The sequence below is a fragment of the Mustela putorius genome, unplaced genomic scaffold (genome assembly GCF_011764305.1).
Source record: "Mustela putorius furo isolate JIRA1106 unplaced genomic scaffold, ASM1176430v1.1 tig00000179_pilon_pilon_pilon, whole genome shotgun sequence".
Classification (NCBI taxonomy): domain Eukaryota; kingdom Metazoa; phylum Chordata; class Mammalia; order Carnivora; family Mustelidae; genus Mustela; species Mustela putorius.
The window spans coordinates 5,273,859-5,283,087 of NW_025421305.1; positions in this window are offsets into that span (position 1 = coordinate 5,273,859).

Sequence of the window (9,229 nt, forward strand, 5' to 3'; positions counted from 1 at the left end):
AGTGGAACCCTCACTGGGGCAGTGTGGTCTCAGTACCCTCAGGGTCACAGAAAGACCAGGGGTGTTTTTGTGTGGCAGAGTTCCCAGGTATCAGAGCAGGATGCTGGATGCAAAGACAGAGCCAAGGGGTGGGCTTTCAGCTCAGGGTTGCCATAAACCATGATCCAGGGCTCAGTTGGGCCACTACTCTTTAAGCAGGGACTCAACATGTGGGAGATTAGGGACACTCCCCTTTCTGCCCTGGGAGGAGTGTCACAGGAGCATGCCACAGGAATCTGGTAGCTTTGGAAACTCCAAACAGGTTCATGTATCTGAGATAGAAATTCTGGGTCATGGGTTGGGTGACCATGGAGTATGACCAGAAACCAGGGAGACAGGAGTGATTATCTGCTTTTTTTTGAGGGCTCACTGAAGAGTGGGGCCCAGAGTTCTCAGCTCCTCCAGGGCTGGAGATTGGGAGGCTGCTGTTTTCATTCTCACTCTCCAAAGCTGTACAGAAAGCTTTCAGGGAACAAAAGCTACTGAGAGCAAACCTGACCAGATAACTTTGTTGGGCTTCTGGCAAGGGTGGTGCAATTCCACCTTGGGCAAAGATATTTGAGAATCACTACAACAGGCCCTTCCCCCAGAATATCAGCAAGAACATCCACCCAAACCAAGTTTACCCATCAATGAGAAAAGCAAAACTCCAGTGCTAGAGTAACACAGCACATAGAATACATGGCATTTTCCCCATGACTCTAGTCTTTCAAATTTAATTTTTTAAATTTTCTTTATTTTTTTCTTTTGTTACTTTTTTAAAAATTCTCTTCTTTCCTTATCTTATTGATTCCTTTTTTAAATTCTTTTTTTAATTATCATTTTTAGTCATATTCTATCCCTTCATTGTATTTAACCATATTTTATATGTGTGTATATATATAATTCTTAATCAACAATTCTGTAGCTCAGTTCCTTTAAGTCAATGTGTAAGTTTTGTATATACACACAAATACACATACAGAGACTTAATATATTTGCTTCTTCATAAAATTAGCTTCTTATTCAATTGTTAGGATATTCTACCCTTCTCAGATGAAATTATGAATTTGGTATACATATATGCAATTTATGTTTCCTCATTCAGTAATAACATTTTTTTCCCAAACTACTACAAAAACAAACAATGTTAAATTTTTAACTGAATTAAAAAAAGCTTTCTGGATAATATGATTCATCTTCTACAAAATGAATTTCCAAATTTTAGTTTGATTCTTTCTACTAGTTGGATGAAAAAAATTGAACTATTATTGAAATTAACTTATTTTATATTTGATTTCACTGTTTTGAATCTCGTAGCAGTTGAAGGATTTGCTTAGTTGTAACTTTGTAAAGAGTCATCCCTTCAATAGCTATTATTTCACTTTTCGTTCTTGCACAAGAAAATGTGGAAACCAGTAAAGAACAAATAACTTTAGAACAAGACATTTGATTCTAAGGGACAAGTCATGTACTAAAGAGTGACATGCAAAAGTACTTGTTCTTTTTAGTTTGTTTTCATTGGGCATAGCACTTCTCAGAATACTACTAATCTTGAAAGGGATGCTGAATCTTCTTTGGTGAGTTTGTGTCTTCTAGGTTTCATGAAATCAGTGATAATGAGAAAGATGAATGAGAAAAGGAAATAGACATGTTGTGTAAGTTAAAAATTTTTATTTTTTTAAAGATTTTATTTACTTATTCGACAGCGATAGAGAGATCACAAGTATGAAGAGAGGCAGGCAGAAAGAGAGGGAGAAGCAGGCTCCCTGCTGAGCAGAGAGCCCAGTGTTGGGCTCAATCCCAGGATCCTGAGATCATGACCTGAGCTGAAGGCATAAACTTAACCCACTGAGCCCCCCAGCACCCCAGAAATTTTTATCTTTTTTTAAGAAATGGAAGTTTAGTATACCATCTTTCATTAAACATATATTTTTGATTTTGTTTCTCAGTGCTCCAAAAGTATTAATTACAAAATAAATGAAGTTGCCAAAAGCACCTGAATGAATAGCTTTACATTTGCAAATTTCCATAGGTTTTAAAATGAGTGAAGAATGTATGTTCCTTTCATTCTATATACTCTATTTAGGAGAAACACAGAAAACAAGCAAACAAACAAACTTATTTTGTTTTCCCCACACAACCTCTTGCCACAATGTGGGGAACTTGGAGCTTGTTGCATTTAATTGTAGAACTTCTTCAGTAAATAAAAGGACTACTAAGGTCTGTAGAATCATGTATGTTTCCCAAACCACTCAAAATATTAAGAAATGAGTAGAAAACTTTGTATTACCAATAAAAGGGTTCTTTATTCTTTTTTCTTGAAATGTTTACAAGCCCATTCTAGATTACTTCAATGCAAATAATCATACTTTATTAAAAATTAAAAATATGGAAATGTTAAATTGGATGGAAAATTAGAGCCACAAGTATAAATGGAGGTGTTCTGAATAGTCCTTTACAAAAGCTGTTAACAACTGTTTCAGCCTGCTTTTTGGTCCATGTCCACATTGCTGATTATAGCTTTGTGTTTGAACTTTCTACATTATAATTTTTAAATTTCATGTACCTTGTAAATATCTGATTTCTCCAATGCATTTTAAGGTCACTGGAAAACAAAGAGTGTCTTTAAATTACCTGTGCGTTGATGATAGTGCCTTGCATGTAGAGTTCTATAAGAAATTGACATTGATTTTAAATGGATTATTTCACTGTATGTTTAGTATTATGTTTGAAGAGACTGAGTTTTATAGTTGTGTCTTTCTGCTTAAATAGAGATTTATATTTAGTGAAGCGGATATCCTAATGTTGAGAATACTTCTAACATCCTATGTCTCATCTACATCTCCATTTTCTATCTTATAGCCTAGTGAATTGTAAATATAGGCAGGAATTCAGAACTTTGGTTATGGAAATCTATTTTCAAAAGCAAATATTATCTTAGATTATTAATGTTCTTGGCCCATCCTTCTACTTACATCTAATATATCATGTTAAATGCAGTGGGTGTTCAAATATTTAGTGTTTGTAGGGTGATATCAATGTATGGAAGGAAAGTATTCTAAGTTAATTTGGTAAATTACAATAAAATCCATCTTAATTATCAATGTCCGATGCAGTCCTTGGTCAATCAGTCAAAAAGTCAGTTAAGGTATGGCATTACAAATATTGACACATCAATAATTTATATATCTTATGTTAAACATGTAAATGTACATTCACTATATATGCTTTTGTGTTGCAGAGAGTGTTTTCGTTAAGAGTTGTGTGTTTTGTTTTTTGCATAAAGTTTGCATAAAGGGTCATCTATCATTTTAGTTTTCTATCTACAAAACTCAGTAAGATAGCAATATTTTAGCTTTCCACAATTATACAAAGTTTTGCAAAGTATTCAACTTAGTTTTCATAATAATGATAATTCTATTTGCAATTAAAATTATCATCTTGTTAAAGATATTTAATTTAAAATGAAATTATAGAAACAATTATAATTGGCATACTGTGGCTTAGAAAGAAACACATCTCACTCATAAGAGCATACAGCTCAATAGGTTGGAGCATAAGTGCATGTGAGGTCATAAAGAAAATTCATTCTTATTTCTTAGTATGTCAGGTGCATCCATCAGTAGGTTTTATGAAAAGAAATGAAGATAAATATTTAACAATGAAGATTAATTAAGCTGGTGATTTTGTTAAATTGGGGTCCATACTGTTCATATGATGGACACAATTTCTTTAGTCTTCTACAGACAGTATTTATCACAAAACAATGTGTAAGGTAGGTGGCCAGTAAAAGTTCAGTGAGTTATTTGCATAGTAGCTACTGACCCAATGTAAGCAAACCACAAAGATGCTCTCCTTTACATGTTTCTATAAGCAGAATTGTCTATTTTCAGAATTGTCTATTTTAGAATGGCAAATTAACACAACCATTGAGAGGCACTGGATCCTAAGATATTTGGACTTTCTGTCATTTTACTTTTATCACTCTTTCTAACACCTGAAACAGATGAAGGTTGGTTGTAGGCTCATTCTGTAGAAGACATACACAGTGAATCATTGAGTTTATTTTCTACATTAATCAAGGTGCTAAAAAAGTAACCAACAAATATACCATGCAAAGATTTGAGAAGACAATGGGAGAAAGCTTAGTTTTACTAGGATTTTTATGCCTAGACAAAATATAATTAAAGTGTGAGGGAAAAAAAATTCAAGGAATTTTCAAACACATATAAGATCAGAAAATATACCCCTAATGCACACTTTCTTATAAATTAAACTGAGTTTAAATCATTTTTATCCCCATTGTTGAAAGAGGACAAGAAACCAAGGAAAGTAAGACAAGTGATCCAAAATTAAGAGAACACCTAAAACAACAGTAAAAATTAATTCTAGGATGACAGATGAGTAGCTGTCCTAGTTAAGTAGTCAGTAAGATTATACAAAAATGCCTGGAACTTCAGAAAAGCAGTTGTCATACAAAATAGAAAATACTCACAAAATGATATGAACAAATTAAAAAAGTATCAAATTAGGGGCGCCTGGGTGGCTCAGTGGTTTGGGCTGCTGCCTTCGGCTCGGGTCATGATCTCAGGGTCCTGGGATCGAGCCCCGCATCAGGCTCCCTGCTCCGCAGGAAGCCTGCTTCCCTCTCTCTCTCTCTCTCTCTCTCTCTGCCTGCCTCTCTGCCTACTTGTGATCTCTGTCTGTCAAATAGATAAATAAAAAATCTTTAAAAAAAAGTATCAAATTAAAAAATACCATAATAGAAAGAACTGTAATTAGAATTTGCATAAAAGATAAAATTCCATAGAAGAACAAATATGCCATCATAGTTTATTAGTACCTTTCATCCTTGAGCTTCTAAATAAAAGGTCTTTTCTAATATCACTGGATTTCTTGATCCAGTGAAACTCTTATGAATTAAAAACACCCTTGGATTATGGCAAATCTGAAAAGCTTGCTTGTTATTTATGTGATACATATTTTTCAAAGACATTTTTTCTTGCCATCACAGTACTTGCTGACAATACCAAATAAGCCTCTCTCAATTGTCTGAGGATCCCTAGTTGATATCTAGAAATCCAACTTGAGTTCCTGGAGGTTTGTATATTGGTAGGAGTAATTATTCAACCAAATTTCCTTTACAGGGATTAGATATAATGTTTTGAGACCCTGTAATGTAGGGAACAAAATCCTTCCAATCTCACAAAAGCTACTCCATGACTTTATGCAATTTACGTAATTTATTTAGAGTAGAATCTCCTTTATTTACTTGATTTATTTAGGTATCTGCAGAAGTGGTATCATGGGTGGAGTGTGAATGTTGGGATTTGTAACATTCTAGATTTCACAAAATTCTCTGTACAGAGATAGCAGAGATAAGAAGGAGTGGATAATGGTTCTAGGGAGAGTATTTCAAGTCATCTATAAGTTTTTGTTTTCATATCCCACTCTGGGACTCTTTAATTCACCTTGCTTTTTCTAATCTTTTGGCTCTCTGAGTTTCTAGAACTCAAATCATTTCCCTGCTGAAACAAAGATATGCATTATGAAATCCCTGGAGAAGAAAGAAGAGGCAGAGATTACTTCAAGTAATAATGGCTGAAAAAGTCCCAAATCTGATGAAATACATTAGTCTACAAATCAAAGAAAATCAATGAACTCCAAATAGGATAAACAGAAAGATTCACATTGGGACACATTATTATCAAACTGTTAAAACCCAAAGATAGAGAGCCTTGAAAGCCAGAAGAGAGAAGTGATTCATCACATAATGGGAATCCTCAATAAATTTATCAAACTGTGTCTCGTCATGAAACTGGAAGACAGAAGGCAGAGGATGATATATTTCAATGGTTAAAAGAAACAAAACAAAACAAAGCAAAACAAAACAAAACACCCTGTCAACTTAGAATTCTATATTCAGCAAAACAAAACTCTTTGCAACCCCTCCTTAATATTGTTGTATCAACTTTTTAGAAAATCTTTATTTTTCAATGCCTAAAACTACATTTTCATGCATTTTCTTCTACCTGAACACTAAGCACATTAAACTCTATCCTATTTGAAAACGAGAGTGTGTGTAAAGTGTATGATTTACATTAAAAGAGGGGAGGGAGGTTTTTTTAAATTTTTAAAAAAATTTTATTTATTTATCTGACAGAGAGATCACAAGTAGGCAGAGAGGCAGGCTGGGGGCAAGGGGACCCCCGCCGAGCAGAAAGCCCGACACAAGGCTTGATCACAGGACCCCGAGACCACAACCTGAGTGGAAGGCAGAGGCCTAACCCACTGAGCCACTCATGCGTCCCCATACTAAAATTTTTTAAAGGTTTATAGTTACCACCAAACAGTGATGAATGTGTGATCTTTGCTAGAGCTGTCAAGCTAGGACCAAAAATGTCAAGGACCTAGGACCATGACTCTTAGTCAATTTATTTTCGGTTTGTGCAAAACATCTTGTGCAAAATATAGTCTATCATAAACATCATACAAATATACTAAAGAGCAGTAATATTCCTCAGAAATCCTGAAGACAGCCCTCCTCAGAGTTTGCAGAAATTTGTTTTGTGTGCTGTGAATTGTTGATGTGGTCTTGTCATTGGTAAGCAATTGTATGTGACACTATTATTTGTGCAGCTGAATTAATAGTTTCAGTCATCATCCTTTGTTTTTCCTGGAAGAGCTCAAAGCACACAAAAGAATTATACTATACATTTTAGTGAATTGTCGTTTATGATCCACAGTTTACTTACAAAAAAAAAAAAAAAAAAGAAAGAAAGGAAGAAAATGGGGGAATATATATTTAAGCTTACTTGAGTGAACAACATATTTGGAAAACCAGGATTCTTCCTGCATTTCTTTTTGCACTGTGTTGACAAGATTATATATAGTTTATAGAGATATTATATTATTAGTATGGTGCATGGTGCTATCACTTTGAAAGCCTTTCAATGTTGTCTTGAGATTGTTATGGTGAATATGAAACATGCAGACCTTCCTTTTTAAGAAAGACCATAAAACTTGAATATTAAATACACTATTTATTTATTTATTTAAATGAGGGCAAAATTAAGACACTCCAGGTAAACAAAAGCAAAAATAATTCAATACCTCTCTACCACCTTATGAAAAATGCTAAAGGAGTCCTTAGATACAAATGAAGTTACAGTAGACAGTGACTCGGATCATATGATGATATAGAGATCTCTAATAAAGGAAAATATATGGAAAAACTAAAAAGTATTATGATCTTGGCTTGTAATTCACTTTTTATTATCTACAGAATTTTTAATGCATAAAAATAAGTTTTATGACATGACTTCGATAAACCGAGTAACTCTCTTCCTCAGGTTATTCAGCAATCCATAGGTACTACCAGTAGCTATTGAAAGGAATCATGCTGTGAGTGATTGAAGTTGCTATCCTACCCTCTATATCTATAACGATGAGCTGATCAAGCCAACACTGGTGTCAGATTACCCTCACATCAGCCCCCAAACTGAAAACAATGCATTGATCACTAAGTGAAAGCAAATGTCATTTATGCCCCTTCATAATCCTTCCTATTCCCTCCCATCACATCTCATGACACATGCATACCTATATACACATATAATTAAATATATGTGTATATATAAATATATATGTATATATAAATATATATGTATATATAATTATATATACACATATATCTTTTCATCTGTCACTGGGATTAATCATGGTTTCCAGAAAATATATAGTGAACAGTGCTAGTTCCTTATCCAAATAAGTTCTTTCCTTTTTTCTTAGTAAAGAACTCCTATTTTATTCAGGTAACAGTGTAAATAGCTTTAAAAGGTTTTTCCCAGTCTATTTTAATGGGTTGACATGGCCATGTAAAAATGTCTTGCTAGTATGTTAAAAACAGCATGTATCATGTGGAAATCTTGAATAAGATCCCTCCTTAGAAAGATGGCAAAAACTCATGTGTACATCTCTTTGCTCCCTGCACTTCATCTTGCTTTCCTGCTTAGAATCCAGAAGAATCATTAGGATCCTTCCTCCACAATAAAGCAGAAACCTGGCTTAACTATGCTGGAACAAAACCAGAATAGGACGTGTGTTTCCCTAGGAAACAAGGAACTTTATACTGGATCCAGACTGCATGTCTCTGGACTTCTTTTACAATAGAGAGAAGTCAATTGATATATGTTAAGTTCCTATTTATTTTCTGATTGTTACTATTTCAAGGAGAATGCAGTTCCTATCAGATATACAGACTGATTTTTTTATTAGACAATCAAGATAATCCAGTTTAGTTTCAGAATATTAATTTTTGTTTCTATTTTACAAACTACTTTCTCCCTCTCTAAAATGGCTTAAACTATTTTCTCCAACTCTAAAATAAATTTTCTCTTATTGTTCACCTTAAAATGTATTTTTAAAACCATAGTGAGCCCTTTTAGAATATTATAAGACATAAAGCCTTCCCAGATGTGTCTCATCCATTCAAAGCCACATTTATAATTACCTCCTCTGCTTTGCTTGCATCAATTTCACCACGTATTACTATAAATGGATTCAATTCCTCGTGTAAGAACTGTGTGAGAATTTAGGATATGTAAATCCAGTTATCTATATTGTATATCTAAACACTATAACACATATCATTCACACATGCACAAGCTATTCAGGCTCAATATTAAATTCTAATTATTTAATGTCAAAAGGTCATCTAGAGAAGTACTCTTAGAGTGTCACAGATATTTTATATATATCATCCCTTCCCCTAAAAACAAGCAGGATTTTGGTGAGAATCTTGAAATAATAATACCTAATCATAGCTTATTCACTTCCAATCATTCCTAAATTTGAACCAAACATATTTAAAATGTTAATTAGCTACCTAGACAGTTCATCTGGTTAACCACCTCAATTTAAAAATGACATTTAATCAAGGGAAAATGTGAAAGAAAAATAACATTTGAGTATTGCTTTCCAGTGTTTTTCTATCTTATATAATACAGTACTCAGGGAAATTCATACATGAATTAATTCAGCCATGATTTTCCAAGATTTAATTGATGAACATTTCTATTCGAGATTTATTGGGATGCTTGAGTGGCTCAGTTGGTTAAGCGTCTGCCTTCAGCTGGGGTCATGATCCTGGGGTCCTGGTCCCACATCAGGGTCCTTGCTCAATGGGAAGCCTACTTCATCTGCCTTG